The sequence below is a fragment of the Chroicocephalus ridibundus genome, chromosome 2, assembly GCF_963924245.1.
Source record: "Chroicocephalus ridibundus chromosome 2, bChrRid1.1, whole genome shotgun sequence".
In the NCBI taxonomy this organism is placed as follows: domain Eukaryota; kingdom Metazoa; phylum Chordata; class Aves; order Charadriiformes; family Laridae; genus Chroicocephalus; species Chroicocephalus ridibundus.
Window position 1 is genome coordinate 90,560,700 of NC_086285.1, and position 25,421 is coordinate 90,586,120.

At 38.7% G+C, this 25,421-nt stretch overlaps 1 protein-coding gene and 1 long non-coding RNA gene across 5 annotated transcripts in view; one reads left to right on the plus strand and one right to left on the minus strand.

The window, feature by feature from the left end:
- The window catches only part of CTNND2 (catenin delta 2), a 680,238-nt gene that overhangs the window by 291,304 nt on the left and 363,513 nt on the right, over positions 1-25,421 (plus strand). The gene's annotated exons all lie outside the window — the stretch shown is intronic.
- Positions 6,991-23,326, minus strand: LOC134511732 (uncharacterized). Its single transcript, XR_010069965.1, has 3 exons — positions 23,233-23,326; positions 10,644-10,767; positions 6,991-8,750 (listed from the first exon to the last, which is right to left on the minus strand). It is a non-coding gene; the product is annotated as an uncharacterized LOC134511732 (long non-coding RNA).

Genomic DNA, 25,421 nt, shown 5'->3' on the forward strand with positions numbered 1-25,421 from the left:
CACCGACCTTAGGATTAGCAAAAGTGACATCATCCATTCATGTGGTCTGAAACAAAATACCAAAGGGGTAAATGAATTCTCCCTACATCTTTATTGTTTTAGGACTAGCACTCCAAGTCCAACACCATAGTAGTAAATTTTGTGGAGCAGCGAAAACTCTGGGGGAACATTTTTCAAGGAAGTGTGCTGTGGGCATTTAGAGCAGAGCAAGTTGAGTGCGATGCCTTGCACTGCTGTGGGTGATCTGCACCTCCCATGCCATTCCTTCTGCACGGTGGCCCTGGGAAGGGCTTCCCGTTTCTATGGCTGGGAAGCACGGGGTAGTTTTTCCCTGCTGGAGTGGGCACATCTGCCCTGATGGGCTTACGCTCTCAGCTCTTCTGCCTGAAGATTTCTGGGGTCCTGGGCATGCTTCAGTGGGCAGACTTTCAGAGGTGGAACGTTATCTTGTCTGGCACTTGCTGATAAGTGTGGCTTGCCTCCAGGACGTAACAGAATAGATATTTAGTGTTGTGGTTTTGTGGACCTCATTACGCGAATCAAGGCAGTGTTTTATGTAAGGCCCGTGCAAAGCTTTCTGTACATAATGGGGACGTTCGGCGGGGAGTCTGCAGGGAACTGCTGGGGTATTTTTCCGCTTCAAAGTTTCTTTGGCGTTCACCCCAACTAAAGGCACCAGCTGCTATTAAGGCTTGGTTTTTTTCTTATTTTCTCTGCTTTTGTTTCTTTGCAATTAAATAATTACCTTAATGAGAGATTTCCAGTTATTCTGATAATGTCTTGGGACAATGTTGAACTTCTGTGATCAACAGGAACTCCGGCAGGTGTTGGGATCTATTTACTGTAGCAGCAGCCCGTCGGTCATGCAGAAAGGTAATGAGAAAGAGCCAAAAGCAGCATAGAGCTATGACCCAGCACAAAGCAGTTCAGTAAAAACACAAAGTCCTTTAAATCAAAACTGTCTGTCTGTTCAGTGAAGACCTACAATGGGTGTCTCAGTCAGTTTTGTTTCATCATTTTTATTTATTTATTTTTCTGACTAGGAAAGGAGTGAGTAGGAGAAACTGGAGGTTATTTCATAGTAAAGAAAACAATTTCAAGATATTTATATAGTACAATGTACTTTGATACTTAGGTTAATACACACTCGTCAGGAATAAAAGTGGGACTTTTTTTTTTTCCAGAGGCAAAACAGGGCATGAAGAAAACCGATTTGTAGCTGTAAAATTGTTGTCTGGGTACTTGTTCGGAGCGGTACGTGGTTTGCATGTCAAGTTAAAACATTTTTGCTGCATGTGTGTTTTTTTTAACTGTTCCACTTAAGTGCACTTGGAAAGTTTTATTTTGAAATGGTGAGTGCATTCAAGCAATGCTGCCAAATTCCAGGATTATTACAGTTAATATGGAACATTTTGTTGACTTTAATTTGTGAAAATGGTATTTTAGCAGTTTAAGAGTTGTTAAGGGATATGCACCCTCAATTATTTTTGAAAAAATTCTACAAAATCTGAAAGTGTTAGGACACCCAGATGATTCATAGAAATATTAATTTATTGTCAAGGATAATGGACCTGAAATGCATGCACAGGATAAAGTCTTTCTGAAAATGAGATGGTGTCTCCCCAGTACTCTAACTTCTGTTTTTTAAGAACCCACCACCCCATCTTTGCGTTTGCACCTTTCTAGAGGAAAAGGCATTAAGCCAAAAAACTATGTGGTAGCTGGTTTGAAAACCGTCCATCCGAGCAGAACCTTTGTTTTACTGAAGTTCTCTTGCCATTAGAAGATGTACATTGTAGGAGGCTGTGACAAGATCTCCAGTGAGATGAGTGAGCCTAGTCTTCGTCCTTAAAATGAGCTCCCCAAAGAAGACCAAAAAGGCTTTTAAAAGCAGAAGGGAAAAGGGGAAAAAAGTTTTTTTAAAAAAAGCTAGAATACTTATCTTTTAAATACAGAAAATTCCAAGTGACTAGGAAAAACAGCATAGAAATGAAAGTGGTTCCCACTGTGTCGTTGTGGTACAGTGAATCCGTCCTTCTGGGCTTGCTTTATGGCAGCTCAGTGACCTTGAGTTGTAGGGAACTGTGAACATCTCCCCCCACCTCCGTGGCTTGCTTCATTTCCCCTCCTTCCACCCCTGAAGCCCGGCTGCTCCGGGGTCCCTCTGGCCTCCCACTCTTCCCACAGCACCTCGCGTCCCGCCGTGGCCACCTGCCCCACCAGGCAGTCCGTGACGACACTTTTCCCCAACAGCCGCTGAATTACTTGGTGTGCGGCTGCTTGTTGCTTTCCAGCAATTGCGAAATCACAGTTCAGTCTGAGGCAAAACAAAGCTGCCCTTGACTTCGGGAATAACAGGCTGCGGCCTTAATTATTCTTGAATTTAAAGGCCTACTGTTAGCGCCAGACAATCAAAGAGAAGAACACTTTAATACTACTCATGATACGGATTTGCTGGTAACTGGCACTTCATGAAGCTGCTGTTTCTTCATCTGAGCAAGCTACCCTAGTTTTTGTGTAGTTTCACACTGCTTCTCCGGAGACAATAAGCGGGGGAGGAAAATTCCTAATTCCGAGCGCAGGGTTAGGGCAGGTTTTTTTTCTCTGTGGCTCAAAGCAACTTTGACAGCTTTTCTTGGTGGCTGCCCTCTCTATGGTGCTTCACCACATCTGCTGATGAGGGTCCGTGCGATATGGAAACTCGGTAGTGCAGGGAAACGAGAAAAGGTGCCCGCTGCGAAATGGTTGCTCCAGTGACTTTTCAGAGCCTCTCACCAGCCCAGGCAGGAGCGGGCCGAATGGCTGTCGGGACTGCGGCTTGATGGTATTTTCCCTAAACAGCTGGCACTGACATTACGTTTTGAATCTTTTGTACTTCTTCACAAGTTAAGTAAGATCAATTTGTCAAATATCTGTCCAGTAAATAATCGGTAGAAATACTTCAAGTTGCGTGTCTCTTTAGCTTGGCCGGGTTTTTTTCCGCCCTGTTACTTTACAGTTTGTCTGTGAGCAAAGTGGCTGCATCCCCATTTTGTCTGCAGATTTTCAAATTGTTAGTTTGACAGTGTTGTTTTAACTTCCGAAATTCTTAAATAGGTAGAGAAAATTATTATCGATTGCTAACAAATTTCATATTCAAATAGACTTTTCAAAAAATAAAATACAGGCCCTTTAATCCTAAGTTTTTTCCACTATCCTGCTCCTTGCCAATACCCTCCACTCCCCCATTGTTTAGAAAACAGAACTTTCTTTAAGTGCCTAAAAGGTTGTTTTTAATTCTGACACATAATGTTATTTACATGTTATTGCATATCAAAAGAAATTAAGCATTGGTAAACTGCTGAAGCGAAAAGTGAATATTAAACACAGAATTCATTTTAAGCATCTGTTTATAAAACTGCACGGCACACATGGACTCCCTGCATGTTTTCTTTGCTTCTGTTTGCACTTACAGACTGCGTGTCTAGATCCTGATAGTAACTGAACCATTTGATCAGTTTCTTAAATGTTCTGAACAAGAAATTATTTAGCTATTCAGACTAATAAATGATTCAGTGCCCTGTTTTGGGTTGATGTTTAAAGAAAACACTTCTCATTTATTTTTCCTAACTCTGAGCAAAATATTTTATGATTCCTATCAGTGGCGTTTAAACTATAAAATTTCAAGGGCTACACACGTTGCCATTATGCTTGACAACACTAGGAGACAAAGCAAAAAATAGAATTGCGTGAACTTAATTTTCCATAAAAAGACGGTTCAGCTGAACTCTATAAGTACAGAAGAATGGGCAAAGGAAGGGGAACAAAAGCAAGTGGAAAACGGTAAGAAAACTGTGTCTAAAAATGTATCTTTCAATTTCCCATAAATGTTTTTCTTTTCTTTTGCTCAAGTAAGGCACTACATGTGTAAAATCTTGAGCAAAAGAGCAGACTATAAAAACAGAGTAAAAATCAATGCCTTTTTTTTACATTTAGTTTACAATGCCTTGCTGGAGGTAAGGTTGAAAAACAAGGTAAAAGGGAAAGGGTTTCTTGAGTTGAAGAGAAATCTCATATAGCTACGTAGTTGAAACATGTCTAAAAATGATGTTGAAAGGTTTTTTCTTTCCTTTTTTTTCTTTTTAACAGCTATTTGATTTGTTAATTAACACTTAAATATAAATTTTATGCTATATCTAGGTCTTTTAAACTGGCCAAATACAAACTAAGATGCCGGTCTGCTCCCTGAAGAAAACAATTGTATTTTAAAAATTTCAGCTCAGGTTTTGTCAAGTGGTTTGTGAAACTAGACCAGGAAAAAATGGGATACAAAATATGCAGAAGAAAATAACCTTTCCCCCACTGTACACATCAGTTTTGAAGCCCTTGGGCTTTGAACTTAATAGCTTGGATTTCTAGGCCACTTTTACCCAGTTTTCTCTCCTTGTCCTCCTTTATTAACAAAGCAGGTCTTGTCTTTTTCAAAAACGGCCAGGTTGTCTTCTAAGGTGACAGCATCCTCTGGAAGAGATTAAAGTGCATTGACAAATAGTTCTTGGTTTGAATGTTTGCACTTCAGTGACCAAATTTGGAAAGGTGCAACAAACTTACTTGATGCTGCTCTTATTTGAACGAATTGTTATCCATGGTAATGGATACTCTTAAATACTCATTGTTAACCCTGTATTAGGTTGCATACTCGCTTAACGTTCAAGAATATTAAAGTCCAGTATGGGAATTAAAGCAAAAGTGAAGGCATAGTGCGGTGCAAAGGAGAGAAAAAATGTTTCACCAAGTATTTGAATGATAGGCTTGAAGCATTTAAGTTTTGGAACACTTTGTACTTTCACTTTCTTTGCATACCCTCTTTAACTTGATGAATAAAAATAATTCTGCATTTATTTGGGAAACTCTAGACATGTGATAATGCTGTTCCTTACAAAATGCGCATTTTAGTTGTCTTGGGGCTTCAGTGACTTGAGCCTGTATTTAGCATTATTGGTGTTTTCATCAAGAGGATGTCATACATGATGAAAAAAAGATCATAGAAGTTGCTTAGCTTTTTAAAGAATTCTCATTTTTGAAATATTTCTAATTTTATTATTTTTTTAATTTATTGTCCCTTTAGGTCTGTGTAAATACCCATCTGTTTAATTTTGTCGGTAGTAGCTGTCGTCAGTTTGGACATCTAGTCTTTCTCATCATCGAGTTGAGACTAGATGATCTCTAAAGGTCCCTTCCAACCCAAACCATTCTATGATTCTATGGCAGTAGGAAAATACCTTTGACTGAATACTAGCTTGGCAGATGACAAGAGATGCAATTATACATGTTGTAGTTTTTGCTTATTGCTTGTAATAATTTTTCTGATTTGGGGAGGGGGGAAGGAGTTTATTAAAATGTCTAGTTCAAAAGGACAAATGTTGGGATAGTAGTGTATATCTGTATTTCATGTTTGAACAAATGTGTACAGTATTTATTGATGACTACTCCAATTATATGTTGGGGGTCTGCAGGAGAAAAGCTGAGTGGCCACAGTGTAAGAACAGAAAAAATATAAATTTATGCTTCATATAACTGTCTGTTTTTTTCAGCATGACAGTGATATGATAAAATGAGTTTGAGTAACTTCCAAAGTCACACAACGGGAGGTGCTTCTACGAAGAAGAAAGAAAAATAGAAATAAGTATGGAGAATGCCTTTAGTTTTGACAAACTTTTCGTTCTGTAAAGATTAACTGCTCTTCATTTTACTTTTACAACCAGTGATTGACAACAAACATTTCAGAACTGTAGATGCAACAAAAGGACTTGAATTTAATCCTTTCTGTAATTCAGGAGAGGAGCAGTAAGGCCTCGATTCAAGATAAGAGCTAATAGCATTTGTTTCAAGTTAAGCACATCTTCGAGTACCGTTTCTGCACTGGAATTTTCCTGGTTTAACCCTGCAGTTACAATCAAACAAACGCCGAAACTCTTTCAATCAGCACTCTTGAGGCTACAGCTGCCGAGTCAGAATTGTGGTCTTGAGCCCACATGCCTCAAGGGGAATAGCCAATTTATTTGCCAGTAGTGACTTCCAGAACTGTCATGGATTTAAGAATGAGGATTTTTAAATCCATTTTTTGAGATAATGAACTAATTCAAGAACACTTCCTGACTGTGGGCTCTCAAGAGAGGGGAAGTGTAAAGTGTGAGTGTGGACTGTAATGGGAGCGATGGGTTTATATTGAGGAGAAAAAGGAAAACCTTACATTTCTCATAAATTAGCTATAGTAAGTTTCATGCATGACTGTTTGATTTCAGTTTTCATTATTCTCTGTACACAGAGGTTCCACTACTATGAGCAATATTTAGTTTTTGTGATGTTATTTACTGTGTAATCCCATTTTGTGGTTTTGCTGGCTCGTAAATGTCATAAATGGTGGACATTACAAAACTCAGTCATGTTTCAACAGGCACCCTGTCTGTCAAGGTGACAAATTAGCCACTGAAAATTGCATGGAAGTCCGTGGATTTCACTGAAGTTATAGCTGTGTGTGACAGCACTGAATTTGGGACACTGTTCCAAAACACTGAAATACTGACATTAAATGTGTTGATGGCCATTGAGTCCATAGCCTTCAAGTAAATTCATCGGACAGGGAGTTATCTTGACCTCCTTAGGAGCCCTATCCTGAATCAGTTAATCAAAATTTCATCACTGGTGTGTGTGTGCTCAGCATGAGGCCCCAGACTGGCAGGATATTTATTGAAAAACACATGTTGCAGCGTAACAAACATGTTCCTTTTGAGGATCTGAAGGACACCCCACCAGTAACGTACAAAACTGGTTATCCAGTGTAGACCCTTAAGCTATCTCAAATTTTTAAACGCTGTAAAGAGCACACAAGGAAAGTGGTGGAAGCCGTTTATTATCCTGTTCATTAATTTTTCCTTTTCATTGTTTTGTGAGTATCTCAGTAAAAGTTTTACTCTTCTTCTAGAGGACCTAAATGAGTGACACCTAAGTGAACAGTAGATATCTACTTTATCTCAATTGAAATTCTGAAATATTGAACTATTGTATCAGGCAATAGAGGAAGATGCTGTGACAACAAAAATGATTAAGTAGTTTCAAGGAATTTTAACTTCTTGGAAACTTAAGTTGATGTTTGTGACTCCTGTTTGTCTAAGAGAGAGAGAGAGAGAGTTGTCTTCCATACATCTGCTATTGGCTGTGCTGAACTGAAACAGTCTCAATCAAGACAACTGTTGAGAAATACTTGGGAAGCTTAATTTCTACCAGCTTTTTCATGGTTCCAGAATGTGTATAATTCCTTTCTCCATAAGTGATTTTCTTATTTCTAACTGCTTGTGTTTACCGAAAATTGTTCCTTGTTTTCCAGTAAAATTCTAGTTTGTACGCAGATGCTGTGCTGCAGGGCACGCAATTAAATATCAGAATATACACTAGTTGATTTATTCCTTCTATTAAAGTCAGAATTTTATGTCACTCTAAAAATTTGATTTAGTAGCAGTTCCTACTTTCCCAAATGTCAAATTTTATCCTGTTCTATCAGTGTATTTAGTTAGTGTTTATGTACAATCCTTGCATTTGCAGAAAGATGTCCTTACTGCAGTCTTAAGGTTGGCTATCTAAAATCAGCCTAAAAAATAAAAACAGTCAAAAAACAGTACTAATGCCTTGTTTCATCCCCTGCAGACTTACTAATGCTCCATTATGGAGGTCAAAGGGAGGAAATTGAATTAATTCAAAAAAGCTCCTTGAAAGTAAGGGCCAATGCTATTTAACTATTAGTTAACTAAGTGGTGGAGGTAGGGGCTTCAGCAGTGCTGTTCTGGTTGCCTCAGAAAGAAGGCAACCTTCCTCACCACCCTGAAGGGGCCTTGGGACACCAGAGCTATATGTCATTTTGTTGTCTTTCAAGTCAGGTAATCGGACATGAATGACTACATCTATATTTTACTAAAAGCACAAGTCATTGACAGCAAACACGAAGACTTCTTTGATTGCATTTTTGAAATAGTTCAAACGTTGCCCTGAAATATTTTCACCAAAGTAAGGAGGTAGTATTGCCGCAGTGACTCAGATTAAGTTTACACGGTCTCTAGTGTATTGTGAATAGTTTACCTTGCAGATAAAAATTTCTGATACATACAGTAACATGTACTATTCTGTGGACATTGCCTGTCGTCTTTATTTAACATCAGTCTGGAGGGATGCAAAAGCTAGCAATAGAAAAATTCTTCAACTTCAATAAATTAAAAAAAATTGAGCGCATTGGTGATAAAAAGCAACCAAGAATAGATCAATTAGCAAGACAAATGTCTAAAGGGTGGGAGCGGTCAGTATAGGATTGGAGAAAATGCTGAAAGCATCTGGTTTTGCTTCAGTGGTTTCACAAGTTGGAATGAACTTTGCAGTTTAACTTCGGCTTTGCGATTCCAAGTGTGTAGTTCAGTGTGGGCCTGGGTGAGTACCTGGCTTTTTTCCTTCTTTCTTTCTTTTCTTTGCAAGGTGAGGGGGATGTCTGCGAATGAAACGTTTTTCATTACAGCAATAAGATGTCTGTCTAATCATTGCTGGCAAGATGTAGAAGGATAGAAACTTAGTTTGTGATTTCATTTTGTGTGTATCTGGGAGCACCGGGCCAGAGAAATGCTTTTCTCAGTTATCCTAAAAAGCACGAGCGTATTCTGTACTTCACACAGGCATACTCATGTGCTGCGTCCACAGGTTGCGTCCACGCTTGCCATTGTGTCTTGTGCCTAAATGAAATGGAAATGTAGAGCGAACATCAAAAATACGAGGAAGCACAAAGAGAAGATGGTGTAAAATAGAAAAAAGACTTGTAAAAATATGGGGAAAAAAATTATGGCTAAAATGTGAACAAGAACTAAAACTAGATATCCAAAGTACATTAGGTGAATGAAGAAAAATGTAAAAAAAGAATAAATTAATCTCCCAATTAAGATTTTCAAAGAAGTCTTGATAAGGTTATCAATTCCTGTTGGCCTTAAAGAAGAGTTACAGGCCTAATTACTTTAAGCCTCTTTTGAAGCTAGGGAATTTGATGTATCATCTTAGATGCAAACGATTCTCTCATGAGAAGACAATTAAAATCAGTTGTACAAATATGAAGTTCTTAATGTAAAATATTAATGTCTGAGAACGCAAATAAAGTGATAATAAATGATAAATACAATTATATGGTAAGAGGAAGGGATATAAAACAAACAACAAAGATTTCACTTCTGAGGAAAAATCTAGAAATTAAGAGATAGAAGTCTAAGGAAACAACTATGTTGTTTGGTAGCAAATATATTGTTAGCTAATACTAAATATACAGCCCAACAAATACATACTTGTTTTTATCCACTGTTGATGGACACACATTAATTAGCCTAACTGGATATTACCAAGTTGCTTTTTTAAGTTACAGGTTTGTGAAATAGCACCGTCTTACTGCTTTAAGTGTTGCGTTTAATAGAGCAGGTAATATTGAGGCAGGTTTTTTACTTGCACTTTTTATATCTTTGGTATAAAACCAAAGCATTAGTGTGAGTGAGAATTACATATAACTGTCAGTATAGTGGAACATACTATAGTGTATAACGGAATTGTAAATAAGTTAATGGTGTGGAAGGAGGGCCGCACCAGATCCCTCTTCCGCTGCTGATGTTTTCCATGGAAGCTCCTCCTGGGATTTGCTGTTGCACTTTTGAAATAGCTGCTGTTCAAGCACACGGTACAAGATGTTTGAGCTGATTTAAATACTTTATTGAAGTTGCGTATTGTGTATGACAGCATGGAATTTAGATAAATGCCTTTATCCACCATACCTTAACAAATCCTTCCAAAGATGTGCTGCCTTATTAATCAATTGAGATTTGAGTGGGGATGGTTAATGTTCCATAGTCACACAATATAAGAAGTTGACATCTTTAAAGTGAGCGACTACTGTTTAATTCAGGATATATACAACTACGAGTACAGACTTAAGAAATCACATAAACTCAGTGTACATTCCTGGAAATGTCTCAGAACTAAGTGCTTAACATAAAACGCCTTGAAAGTCCCTTATGTTTACTAATTCTTCTTCATCTCAGCTTAGCTTCTCAGGAGATTTACGTCACTTTTGTAAGGTACCTTTGTAGTAAGAAAGTAGTATTCTGGTATTTCTATATGAGAAAGTAAAGGCAAATATGTAGTGCATGGGTCATTCACAGTATCTTAGATTGTCTTTTTGTGAATGGTTTTCTGTCATGGTGTCATATATTCATTTTATTATACTTTTTTTAACAAGGACATTTGGTCAAATGATATCTGTTAAAACTAAACAAAGCGGATAGCCCTATAAAAGTCTGCACAATGGCTATCATTAATTACTGGGTAATTTAGCAAACGAATGTGGACTATTGCATTGTTCCATGTGTATTTTCCTGATGAGAGCAGAACAAAGAAGAAAAGAAGGGATGGAGAAAATTCATTTCTGTGTTGTGGATATCTACTGACAACCCTTTTTCATGATCTCTGTTACTGAAAGGGTGGAGTTGGAATGCAAATAAAGCTTGTAATCTTCTGACCCAGGAGGTTGTAGGATATATTAAAATACTCCATCAAAGAATTAATATAACTTTAAATACTGCATAATTACTCACCTGTGTCAATTGGTGCCATACAAGTACCTGATCTTCATTGAAGAAATATATCCCCAAAATGTATGTAGTAAGCCTAGAGGAAGTGAATGTTTGCAGCTGTAATTTGTATTTGTCAATGTAGCATCTGCAAAGAAGTCAAGACATTGAACCGTCATTAAAAATGCAAATTAATTCTTATCTTTTCCAAACACTTGATAGTGGATGAGCTGTGATAAGACTGGCTGTGTGCTACACAGTGCATAAATCTGCAAGCTGTGTCAATGCGAGATGGTGGTTGTAGGATCATTTGGGCTGATGCAGGCGGCAATGCAATTCCCCAAACCTGGACCTCTGTTAAGCTGTACACTCTCTCTCATCAGAAATGTCTAGGTCTTGCGCTGAAATTATTTCTGGGGTGGATGTTATCCCAAGGTCAACTGATGCATAACCAGTAGAAGCATCCCACATGATCCAGGATGATGTTTAAGTAGTAAAGGGTGGAGTTGCTACTCATGAATTTCGTAAGAAAAATGGTTTATTAGAAATTGAGATGGATGCATTTTTAAAATAAAGCTGTTCCGCTGTAGGTCCACTATAGATAATTATGTATGTACCCTTTAGAGTTTTGGGAAAAACTGAAGATTTATGTAAATACAACACCTCTTAAATACATGCAAGATGTAATAGCTCCTGGCACCGTGGAGGATGATATAAACGAGGATTTATTATGAGACCTTTCCTCTGCCTAGGTTAGTGCCTAACAATGTTACAAACACAGCTTTAGTTGCATCTAGGAAGGTGTGCCAGTCTGGAGAGCTTTTTAACCCCTTCTGGTTAATGGTTATTTCAGCATTTTATTTCTCCATTTATTATGTGGTCAACTTGGTGATAAATCTGATTTGTCAAAGAGCCTTAGTTCACCTACTCCTTCTGGACTAAAAGTGTAAATGTATTATTTACTGTGATTTGAATTACATACTGGTTTAGGTCTCATCTTTCACTGAGTATCGCCTTGATGGAACACTATCTTTCAAAGACATGATAGCTTCAAACTCTTCCAAGTAGATCCTTAGCTTCTGTTTGGACAGCCTCTTGCTATGGGTTTCTTGCACCTGAAGTGACCAGCTCACTTTCCTGTTCCTCAGTGAAAAACAACTGTTCTGGTGCTACATTGACTCGCAATTTATATTTAAGGATGTGAGTTTACATTGGACTTACAGAGAGCTGAAGTCCTAGATAAACACAAGTTTTAAGCAGTAGGCTGTGATTTTGTCAAAATCAACCTGTTCATGTGATTGTAATGTTTTTTTAGTTGTCCTCTTTCCTTCTGCTAAATGAAAAGGTCACCTCCATGTGATGCTTTCTGGTGTTCCTGGGTAGTCAGAGGGCTCTCTCAAGAATACTCTGGCTAGTCCTTTTTTATACCTGAGAAATAGTTGTTTTCTGTACAGGGTGTAGCAGTAAGTTGAGACAAACCATATTGTTTTAAAATACTAATACATCTGTGTTAATTAATGTAATTAATGCTCTCCAGGATGGTAGGATAGGGAAGTGGAAACAGCCCTTTAGCAATCTTCATCAGTTGAGAAATGTTCCTTCTTGATTTCAGAGTATTTGATCATCTGGATATGCTCGTGGCACAGACTCTCATGGACACCATATTTGTTAAAAACCAGCCAGCTTGGAGATCAGTCAGTCCACAGGCTCAAATCGGTCCAGGGTCTCAGTTGTGTTTGCCCAAACCTGGCAGTTTCTGGTGCATGGAGGGAAATGACGACAAAAGTCCTGGGTTAGCACACAGGCAGAGCCCTGATACCCAGCCACACCGCAGTTATAATTTCCTCTTTGTTTCACGGTTATAGTTTAAGCCCTGTAGATCTGGACACGTATATTTTCCTGAAAGTGCACATCCTACACTAGCACTGTAGGGAAGTAGGATAAGACAGCTCTAGGGCAAACCCACTGAAAATACATAGATATGTTAAAATCATTGCTGCATCCATGACCAACACTTCTCTCTGTCCTGAAGGATGGAGGCACAAGTCGCAGTAAAATGGGCCCCATTCATGTTCCCAAAAATGTTTGCAGTTCCCTCCTTAGAGGTTTTCTTCTTTGAATTCCAGTTAACAGTCTTGCCTGAGACAAGCTCAGATCTTTTTTGAAATGAGGCCCTAGGAGAAAATATGCCATGGGGCCACTATCAAAAAAGACCGATACTTAGCTGCTAGAAAGGCTGCTTTTACCCTTATTGCAGCTGTGGATAACATAAGCTCTTAAACTTAAAGCTCCTCTTTAAAGGTGGTGAGCCTGTGGAAACTTGTCTGGGAAAGGTTCCTAACTGTGGAACGTGCCTCCCAGATGTCCTGAGAAAGCGAATTGACCTCAAATAGTACATTACAATGGGTTAACACTGGAAGTGAAAGAAATTTTTATCTTTTTCTAACAGACTCTTTCATCTTGGAATTTCTAGGAGCACATCTTGTTTTTCATTTTCATTATAGCCAGGGAACTCGCTTGTAAGAAGTGCCAGAGAAGGGGATAGGGATAAATAGTACTAAATGTACCACTATCTATTAGCCTTATAATGGTGATGTGGAAAAAATGACCAATTTTTGACAGATTTTCCTTTTCTGTAGATGTCTCCACAGCAACTGATTACTTTTTAAGGGGACTCTCGTGTTTACCAGGCAGTTAGGAAGAACTGATACTGCTTGGCTTCATTTGAGTCATGACACTGGAGGATGCAGAGGCTGCAGAGCCTGCATGTGGACGTAGGGTTTACAGAATAGCCCAGAGCTGTGTTGAATCCTGGAAGCCATGCTGGATTTCTAAAATAGGAAATTTTGTGAATTTAAGGGGAGAAATGGTCTGCGCTAAGGAAGTTTTCATGAGGATAGCATTCTCAGTCTTCTCTCATCCGTGTTAATTGTTTCAGTAGCTAAGCCATTACTATTGGCCACTTCATGGATGATAAAAGTACTGCTATCTTTAAACCTTTAAACTCAAAACTGATGACATCTTTATTTAGGAAGAGCAATATTCCCTCCGGTCTTAACGTAGGACAAAACCATCATTAACTGAAGTTTATACATTGTGCAAGGAAGTCTTAGTTCAAGTACAAGATGAGAAATCCATGAATGTGTATTAGCAAAGAGCAGTGAGGTAGTACCTGTTGTGAATAAAACGGCAGTAAAAGATACACTCCATTTTATTCTCCCAGTCAACAGTTCTACCCCCCATCTATATTTTGATGTTATATAAATAAATGTGATCATGTAGTTTCTGAAAACGTCCCTTGAATTAGGGGCTTTCCACATTTTTTTTTTTTTCTTAAAGTAGGAAATATCGGTATGATTCCTAGGAAAATCCCCAACAGTAACACATTAGAGAAAAATGAGGTTCAGTGAACGTGTGAAGCAATACTATCAAGTGTTCCCATATTGCAGCCTGGGAAGCCTTTAGGGATGGTACTGAGAGAAAAATGACAGCATTAGATTACAGGTGAATGTTGCATTACTCTTTGGCACATAGTCCCACCCATAAAATGGGTCTCCGTGAGTGAAGCTTTCAGAAACCTTTTCTGAAGAGCTTTGGGGCACATTTCAGTATTGCCTCCTTTGGTTTTAAGGGAAGGAGAACCCATTACCAGAAATGCATTGTTGGAGGATTATATATTTCTACCTGTTCACGTTTCTGGACTGGAGATGTTGGAATGTTTTCCTTTCTAGCGTCTTAGTGACAAGAATGATGTCTTTAGAGGATCATTGTTATTTAGGCTCTATATATCAAACATGGTATGGGTGGTGAGAAACTGGGCAAATTCTGTTGTCTGGCGTATTTTGTAAAGAAAGTGACAGACCAATAAATAGGACACTGATAATTCCATATTATGACCATCAGTCACGTTGTGCACTGATGCGAGTAGAGGTGTCTCATCAAAAATAAGTAGAAAACTTAGTTCCAGGTTATTGTTTGTCCCATCAGATAAAATACCAGGGTTAGATACTGTAATTAAAGCAATGCTAGAAAAAAAGTATTGTCAGAGACTGGTACTGTTATAAAAATTCATAATTAGCTTATATACTCATGGAATGTCAATAGTACATAAAACACTGTAGTAATTACCTTTCTTGTTAATATAGTACGCGTCTGTAGAAAAGTGATTAATTTATGACCCAAATGTTATTGAAACTAATGAACGTAATGCCCTGGAAAGCTACAGGAGTAACTGTCATACAGAAACGATGCTTTATAGCTTGGAGGCTATCTTCAAATGTTTTGATGGTTACATATTGTCATCAGCTCCCTACGGTTAGCACAGGATGCTTGCTTTTGGTACGGTGACACTGATGCCATATCATACGCAAGTTATGCTTCTGCCTACTTGATATCACAGAGCGGTTGAGGTTGGAAGGGACCTCCCAAGAGGTCCACCCAGAGCCACTTGCCCAGGACCACGTCCAGATGGCTCTTGAGTATCTCCAAGGATGAAGACGCCACAGCCTCTCTGGGCAACTTGTGCCAGTGCTCGGTCACCTTCATAGTGAGTAAGTGTTTCCTGATATTCAGAGGGAACCCCCCGTGTTTCCGCTTGTGCCTGTTGCCTCTGGTCCTGTCACTGGGCACCACTGAAAAGAGCCTGGCTCTCTCTTCTTTTCACCCTCCCTTCGGGTATTTATATACAGGGATAAGATTCCCCTGAGCCTTCTCTCCTCCAGGCCGAACAGTCCCAGTCCCAGCTCTTAAATCTGGTGACTTTTTTACTACAAGGCTATGCCCTTTGGGTGCTACTTGTTAACTTGAAACACTGATTTGCAAGGCAAATGGTGCTTGAATTATATGGTAAAATATTGCAACAAGCATATAATATCTTAAAAAGCATTACTCGTGGTTTTTTTTTTAAATTATTTTAAACAGTTCTCCTAACCAACATTATTTATTTGTGTAGAAAAGCTGATTATGTATTCTTCTTAATGGTCACCTAGAAGTAAAATTTGTACGTAATGTAATATGACATCTTCTACAGCTTATCTGTTTCTCTTGTCATGTTCATGACTAGTCAATATAATCTGATCAAGGGCTACTTAGCATTTTTGTTATTGAACTTTTGGTTCAATAATATTTGGAAAGTAGGTCCAGAATGGTATATCCCACTGGTTCTTGACTCCATTGCAATTTCTCAGGTTTTAAATAGTTAAGCAAACTTTGGATTTAAGGATCCTTTTTTATTTTGGACATGTCAGGTCAAAACCTCAGTTGAGTAGGTGCGTGTATCCATTTAGCCTTTGAGTTTCTTCATGTAAAGGCAATCTTTCCTTACATCCACATAGGTAAAAAAGCTGGGATCTTGAAAGAAAAAATAGAAATGACTGGCTTTGTGCACCAGTTGCTTGAATGTATCAATATTGATATAGGATATGGGATTTCCTGATGTTGAGATAAAGAGTTTTAATCACTTAAGTTTGGACAACGTACTGATGTTTTTGGTTTTGTTTCCATGCAGCTCAGTACCAGAGTATTTCTCTCCTACTCCTGTGGTACCTGATATATTAATTACTAGTCTACTCTTGCAGCTATAGGCAGAATGTCTTAGATCAACGGCAGATTTTAAATTCTGTTAATCATGGGGTTTTTTCCCCTTCTCCATTACCACAGAGTGGTTACCTGCATCATGTATATCCAAATCTGAAGGCAGCTGAGGAATCATGAGTTATCCATGCAGAAACAAAGCAGTAGTAAGCTGCGACAGAGCTGTATTATAAATGGCAATTTGTTACTCGGATGTCATGCTACGTCAGATAATTGATAATCTGATGCCTCTCCCATCCTGCACCTGCACCCTAGTTTACAAAGAACTGAGCTGCTGAATAGCTGCTGTGAAAAAAGCTAGATGTGGGTATTAAATGGAAAGAATACGTTTCGTTATTACCTTTCGACCCTGTACTCCATTTAATCTCTGGTACAATTGTCCTTTATGTCCTGCAGTTCTTTTCATTTTGCGCGCAGATTAAATCCTGCATCTGGAATGGAATAACCCCATCCAACAGTGGGGGCTGGGGCTGCCTGGGTAGAGAGCAGCTCAGGGGACCTGGTGGACAGCACGTGAGATGTGAGCCAGCCGTGACAGAATGAACGGCGATGGACACAAACAGCAACATGGGCAATTCTGATTACATATTACAGGTTGTTTTTTTTTTTATTTTCACCACAAGAGTGGTCAGGTTTAGGAACAGGTGCGCGGTTTGGTTGTGGAATCTCCATCCTCAGAGATATTGAATCCTCACCTGAACACAACCCTGAGCAACCTGATCTATTTGGACCTGCTCTGAGCAGAGGGTCGGGCTAACTGATCTCCAGAGGTCCTTTCCAACCTCAGTTTCTCTATAGTTCCATGATAAGCACGGGTGAGCCCCACAAAGGTAACAGAAAGTAGCTAATGAGGAACCTTCATTTCATTGTTGAAGTTGGAATAACGAATGATATTGTTTTCTTTTGCGTGTATAATTTTTGATCTAAATTAAGAAATCAAACCTAAATGAAATACGTTTTTCAGAAAGTGCTTTTGAATTTTGCGCCTTACATTATTTGTGTGCCTACTGAACTTGCTTTTGAAAACATTTTAATCAGTTTTTTAGGACAGACCAGTCATTGACTCCAAGTTTTAGTTTTACAACTATGGACATATGAGAGGCCTGAGTTGTAGGGAGAAAATCCTCAACGCAAGTATTATATATACAGAAGTTCTATTTCTTTGGAAAAAAATAATTAACAAAATTGTAAATTATTAAAAAATAATTTAGACTAGACGATTTTAGGGATCTCAAAACTCTATATCCAAGCAAAAGCTTGGGTGAGTAGGTCTACGACAATAAGCATCTATTTTAAGAATATTAGGAGTGTTAATTTGTAAGAGAGACAGTATGCAGGCTTCTGTTGGATTGTGATTTATTGTATTTTTCCTATGGAAGGAAATATAATACAGCCCTTGTTGCATATCAGGGGGGTTGAAACCAAGAAGGAAAGAGAGACAGGGCTCTGATTCTGGCAGTTCGCTGGCAAGTTTTGCCTTTTGGATTCTGCCAGGAGGGCAGGACCCAACATCTGTGCAGCGTTGATCAAATTGATTTTTATTCCAGTGAAACCAGTGAAACACGGCAACTATATTGCTTATATATTCTTGTATGTATAAAAAAGTGGTGTATATGTATATTAAATAGAAACGTAAAACACTTACATATTCTTCTGAGTAAAAAAACCAACTGAATCCCAGCAGAAATCTTCCCTGCAGGTCTCATATGATTTCAAGCTTAGAATTTAACAGATAATATCCTAAATGTTCTCTGAGACATTTCCCTTCTTTCTACTCCAAATGTGATCTTTTTTCAGGAAGTAAAATTATCCCAAAGGCAAGAAGGGAGAGCGGGAAAAAACCCACCACTGTATAAATGTCTCCGATGTGGGTGATAGGGCGGCCCAAGTATCTGTATGGGTAGCCCCATTTACTGAAATATTCAAATGTTACTCTTTCGTGTCCTGTAGTTTGGACATTGCTGAACAGTGTCATGTTGTGGCATTCATTTCTGCAGGTTTGGTTTTTGTTTGTTTTTTTTTTAAACGTGGCAAATAGAATACGTCTACTACAGCCAAAACCAACCAAGAGATGGCAGCACTGCTTTTAATATTCTGTGTGCACCATCTGCACTGAGTGGTACATCTGTCAATACTACTATTGAACTTTTCCCTTCATACATGGTACACAGTTCCACCGTTCAGTGAATAGGTCTTTCTTAACAAAAGACCTATTAAAATTGGCAGCCTTGCTGCTAATGGAAATTGTCTTTTACCACTGCAGATTTACATAATGCTGTATCGTCTCTGCGGCAGGAAAAGCCTAGCAGACATAGGAACTCCAGTGAATATTTAAATGCCACAGGGCTGCTTTAATCAGTGTGAATGAGCGATCTCGCTTCATCATTTGCTTTACTGCCCTGCAATTATTCCTGTTCCATTTTTACTCCAGAAAACATTTTCTTCCTCACCAGGCAAGGTGTTTTAGAATGTAGGACACTGAACTGTCCGTGTCTAGTGCTTTCTTTACCAGTAGTTTTAAATGCCTTCTACCGCTCTGAAATGAACATTAATCACTTCAGTTTAATCCAAAGAAAACCCCAAGGGGACACAGCCGTCAAAGAATTACTAACGTTGTCAAGAGATTGTTAGCGTTTTTAGTAATCGTCCATAGCCTGTATAAAATGACTTTGTTTCTTACAGTGTAATGGTCACGTTGCATCACTATGCATATACAAAGAGTCTAAAAATTTTAATCAACTAATTTTCTTTTTGTACTGTATTTTTAAGTGATTTTTTTAGCAAGTAGTAGACATCTGCAAAGAATGATAGAGTAAGAATGAGGTAATTCAAACTACAAATGAAGTATTTGAATATTAAATGAAATAGGTGGTGATACAGTGTGAGGTTTGATATTCGGCATATAAATGTGAGCATTTTTTGTTTTACATTTAAAGAAGGTAATAACATGCGTATGTCTACAGTGTCAACATTTTTCATTACAGATTTGGTCATGTTGAAAAGCAAGAAAATTTAGTTTAACCCTTCTAGAAGCAACATCCATTTCTAGCAAACTGACATACCTCTTACTGTCATTTTGCAAGAAAAATAAACAACCAGTATGCTGCTTGATCTTTGAGTTTCAGGGGGTGTGATTAATGTTTTAGCGCCTTCACTCTTGCCAGGACAGACTACATAAAACTTCCCGTTCTGAGTGACATTATGAGACTTACATACCTGTGGACGCCTAAACATTCAGAAAAAAAGTTCATGGGTCTGAACTTTGTTTTTTGGCATTATTTGACAAAATACCTTACCGTGTCTTTGCTAAGAAATCGTGTCATGAGAAATTATGCCTATTTCTGGCATTGCTGATCTGTCAGTACTCACCTAACTTGATTGTGCAGCAGTGCTGCTGAGTGAACTGGACTGTCATTATTTTAAAATAAGCACTTGGGTTTTTTCTTACACAGAGAACATATAACCCAAATGATTAGCCGTATTTAGAATCAGAGTCAAGTTATTTCAGCATTTCTCTTGGCAACTGCTGTGGACGTGGCTGTCACCATGCAGCTCTTAGGGTCAAATCTGCCAAACCGCACATCGATAATTTCAAATAGTCAGTGGAAACCGTTTCTTCAGATGCAGAAATGGTCATGCTGGGAAGTCTTCTGTACAAAGCTCAGATAGTTAGGAGATAGTGTGCTGGAGCAGTCACACCAAGGTGGTGGATTAGGGCTGGTATCGACTTTACAAGTTGCTGGATCAAGGAGAGCAGCCGGGGAGGCATGGGGGCAGCCCCAGCCCCAGGCACCATTGGGCACTATTCTGGAGACGGGGACGGGCTGAGGCCTGTCTGGGACACGGCACAGCTTGGTGGGGCCCATGGCCAGGCAGGGCAGTGGGGAACTGGAGACCAGCCCTGTTGCAGCTTCACTGGGGCAGGGGCTGGTGGCCCTGGGGGGCTGCCATGGTGTCCTGGGCTGTGGGCAAGGTGAGGGGAGCCCTGGGGGAGACTTGGGCAGGGACAGCAAGGCCTCTTGTGATGCTGATATGTCTCGACAGCTCCTAAATTGACCAACCATGATAACAGAAGGCTTTATTAGCAGCATCTAGTTGAAAAAAACCAAATAAACCACCTGCAAGTAGATATTGCAGGCATTACAATAAAGTATTTGTGCACCTTAGATGATATATTTTCAAAAACTGAAGCAGAAAATGAAGCAAAAAACTTTGTTATGCAATCAGTGTTGGTAAGTGATAACACTAAAGAAGGGTCACTGTGGCTTAACGCTGCCCTGGGTATGTGTTGAGAGTCCAGTGGAGTAAAACCACAGGGGTGACAGTAGGGAGGCCAACTGAAATGAGCAACTCTTGTTTCCTTATTGACCACCACCTGAGTTTTTGGCATTCAAAAAGGCCAAAATTTGCAACAAAAAGAACTGTTTGGAGTTGGGCTGAAGAAATGGTCTCTTTTCCTTCAGTTTCCTCTCGCCGTTTCCCTTCCCTCTTTGTGAGTGGGAGGGTGCTGTCATTAATGAAGTAGGAGCCTCAGGAACATTTGAACCTTTTGAAGGACTTCACAGTCCAACAGACTTTCACAGATGAAGACAAGGGGAAGAACACAGGGAGGTGTTTACCTGAATGATGTCTAACAGGCCTGTCTACAGGCTAGGCCAGGGACAGAGACATTAATTCTGTTAATGGCTGCATTTGAAATGTATTCAGACCATACAGTGACAAGAGCTTTGTGACGGTAATACTGGATTTTAAATTCACCACAAAGCCTAAAAGCTTTTCAGAGCTTCGCTAACTTGAAAGCGGCTTCTCAGTTTCTCCATAACCTTCAGAGTTCAAAGTATTCCACTATGAATAGTATGGGTCTTGATATAAACCAAATCAGAGAAAATGATAATAACAGTTAAGGCCTCAGTCATTATTTTAATTCATTATGTATTCATAATAGGCTCATCCACTATTGCTAACTAAGCAGAAAATGCAGCCACTTTTAATAAATAAGGATGTATTTGAGCAACTTAATTGGCAAATGACTTGAAACAAAGACCTGAAAGCATAAAATTGATCAAATCAAGATCGGTGAAAGGTACAACAAAATAGTTTGTGTTCATTGGTGGAAAAATAACTAGTGAAACAAAATCCTGAGTAATCTTTAATGGGACTTGAAGTATGTCCAACAAACCAATAAAGTCCTGCACAACAGAGAAGTGCAGTCATGCAATAAAGGAATTTAAATAGCATTGCAAAAAGTATTCCAAGTGTAACAGTAAAAGTTAACTCTAGAATTTAACTAAGATTTTGATTAATAAGAAAGCATTCCTTTAGCAGAAAGTCTGCAAACTTAGTTGCAGATGAAGAAAAAGGAATTTCTAATAAGTAACTTCACATTATAAATAACTACAGTGTAAAGGTTTTAGGCTTTTAGGCTAAACTTTCTAGCCTCTTTATAGGTAGTAGGATTCAATTCTAATATTCCTACTCCTCCCCCCCCAAAAAATTATAAAACCCTAGAAAATTATGTTTGAGCAAAATATCTACCTTTTTCATTTTTCTCTATCTGATATGAAGTGATGAAGGAATGTCAAATACAGCAGATGAAAGCAACTAGTCAAAAGGAGAGATTTAAAGTAAAAACTCTCCAGCCTTACAAAACAAGTCTTTTGATTTTCCTGATTCAGAGAAGTAGTTTGCTAGTAAATTACAAAATAGTACAATTACGAAAAAGCCCCACTGTCTTTCATGTGTAAACAACAAGCTGAGTATAGAAGAAAATACTATATATAGTGGCAGCCTAAGAATCTTGAAGAAAACAGTTGGAAAATACATACTGTAGAGAACCTCTATACGGGACATGCTTCCAAAGAAAGAAGCAATAGATGCAATAGATTTTGTTTTAAAAAGTGTTTCAGATGGCAATGTCTTTCATTAACATGCTCAAGGAAATCTTGGATAAGAAAGAATGGATCTTAATTTAGTTGCTGCAGAATTAAAACAGGTTGGGTCACCAGCAATTGCTGCTACGCTGATTGAGAAGGTACTGCCTCTGTAATGCTATTAGTGCCTGGAGTGTTTTGAGGGTGGCAGAGCACTGGAACAGGCTGCCCAGAGAGGTGGTGAAGTTTCCGTCTCTGGAGACATTCAAAACCCACCTGGACGCGTTCCTGTGCAACCTGCTCTAGGTGACCCTGCTCTGGCAGGGAGGTTGGACTAGATGATCTCCAGAGGTCCCGTCCAACCCCCACCATTCTGTGATTCTGTTATCTGACACCAGAAAATTTCTTGCAAAGGACACCTACGCACGGGAGACAGAATGAAGGAGAGTTGTGAAACCTCATTGGTGTCCCACTGTGTGAGCTTTCCAAGTAGGATACAATTGAATTTTGGACGCCGAGTGCTCACAACTCACTGGCAGGCTGCACAATTGCATCAAGCAGCAGACTTTAGGCAAGGTAAAATAACTTGAAGGATGAAGTGTTGACAGCTGTGCATTTGATGTATATTTATCTCTGTATATTTGAATTTAATTTTTGAATACATGTCAGCATATTGTAGATGAGAAAGGGATCTTAGAAGGGACTAAAATCTACTGATACAGAAGCAGAGCTAAACAGTTCACTATTTAGTTGCCTTGGCATTAAGAAAAACATCAAGGGCTTTGGCTTGCAGACAGCCCTTCAAAATTTGTAGTCTTGCTAAATAAAAATCAAGTTAAGGTATATTTCACAATCTAAAGACAGGTCCAAGTCCGCACTTCAACAAGTCCTGATTTTTATAATGGAAAATGAAAACCTGTCTTTCTAAGAAGTATGCCTTCATCAAAGCAAACATAATAAAACTTCGGCGAAATCGGTAATGCAAACCTTTCATGTACAAGCAAAATTAATTGAATTCTAAATTAATGACCCTTTCTCACTGGTCTGAATCATAGCATGACGTTTACGCACAAGAAAAACTACTATATTCAAATATTAGGCCACACAACAAATCTATGTTGTTTGGTTTCTGTCTTAGAAAGCATACTTACCCAGATCATGTGGGCTGCATGCAAAAAGTAGTTTCACTGTGGGGAGCAAAAATCCTCCTTCAGGCTTTTCTGTGTCGGTAACAATAACCTCAGGGTTGCAGTTGTCTAAATGGCCACGTTGCTAATTTGTTATTTAGATTCTCTGGTTTTCTGGAGCTGGCTTAGCAGGTGACCTCAGATTTAAATTCTCTGGAGCAGGGACCATACATTTATATGTGCATGAACAGTGGGGATTTGATCTTGGCTGGAGCTGCAGGCTATGACTGTGATGTAAATGTCAAATCATAATAGAGTAAGCTCAGGCAATTTCTCTCAGAAATAAAACTTGCTGCTTTCAAATGTCACTAGGCTAAAGAAACTTCAGCATAAACTAATGCTGAAGTCAGTGGAAAATACATTTATCCACAATGTAGCTTCAATAACTTATTTAATTGTAAGGCATATTGAAATTTTATTAATCCAGTTATGCTGTATTCTTCACTCCAGCAGCACCTCCATTTGAGATCTTCCATTTTTTCCTCCATTTGAGAGGAAAAAGCTTAATGGATGCCTATGAAATTGCCACACTTTCCTTCTGTATCTTGGGCACTCTTTGCAATTTTTGGCCAGGCATAGCCTAAAAATAAACAAACAAACAAGCAAACAAATAAAAATAAATATAAAAACCGTAGTAACGTCTCTAAACATTCTGTGTTAAATCAACCATAGTGCACACTCTCTTTTTAAAGACAAGTCAAGTTCTTGAATGTCTTCTGCATCATCAGTGTGATTTCTGGTTCATCTTCCCTCACTGCAAGTTCAGAAAAAAGTGTGTCACCTTGATGAGGAACCATAATAAATTGGAAAGATTTCATCAGTTGTTTAAACTCTTTTGAGCTACTTACTCAGAATCTCTGATAGCTATGGTGCAATTTAATTACAAAACATAAATTCTAGTAGTCCAATCTCAATGAGTGAATGGAAAGAACTCGATAGGTGTGATCTTGTTCGCTTTTCTTGCAGGGAGCCTTTTACTCCTGGAGTATACCTTTTGTTTTTAGGCAACTTAATTTGTTGCTGTAGTTGGAAGAAGTCCCCCTCCCCTCTCTTGCAGCTCATGGGCTTGCTTGCAGAACAAAGTTAGGAATTTAGACATGAGTTATACTAGGACTATGAGGAGAAAATTATCTATGATATGAAGTACGGAAGTATATATTTGAGTTGATGCATATGAATCATTTTGTTTTCTGTATTATGTATACAGTCTCTCTCCTGGAGGTGTCCCATAAATGGTTAATGTTTGAATTTCATAGCAAAAAACTACATAAAAATTAGATGCTGTTAATTTGGAATCACAGATACAAAGTCCACTTACATAAGTTAAATAGCTGCCATGATTAAAGGGAAAGAATTGAGAGGAAAATATGGGAAGTCACAAAGTCTTACAGAGTACAAAAGAAAAATATGTGCTATGATTTTCTTATCTTTAGGTAGACTGTTGCATATTTTGGCAAGTTTTGTTGTTGACTTCAGTGAAAGAAAGCTGAGGCCTCTAGTACTGAGCTGATGCACGCTGGGCTCAGGGGCTGATGTCTTATATCATGAAAGATGCATTTAGGGCCCTGGTCCTACACCTGCTTTTTATTTGATCTTAAAGTGGGTAAAGTTGGTTGGGTGCACACTTTCTTGGATAAACCAGTAGCAATACATCAATAACCATTGCCGTGGCTCACTACAACGGTAAGCTCCGACCTTTGAAGTGGACAAGCTGGATCCTAAGGCAGGACTCGGAAGGTGTGTCCACTATTACAGTTTGTTCCCTACACCTTTGTGAGAATAAGGAAAAACTAACAGGAGGAAGCACATCTCCGCCAAGTTAAGGCTTTTATGTAGTTCTGTCTACTTCCTCCTAGCATACAAAAGGCTTTGTCTCAATAGCTTTGAATTAAATCTGTGTGTTGTGTGTTGTCTGACATCTAGTCTGATTCAGCTATGAAGCCTCGGCAAAGAGAAAAATTAATTAAATGTAGGTCATTGGTGGTGTATCTAGCAGTGTTTTCCTGTCATATTTATCACTGAATGTGACTTGTAGAATCATGATAGGTCTTGAAAACACAGTTACACACTCACGTATATTACTAAGATGTAGCAGTCAGCATCAAGTTATGTAGATCTCAGTTGTATAATATAAAAGAGATGTTCATATATAT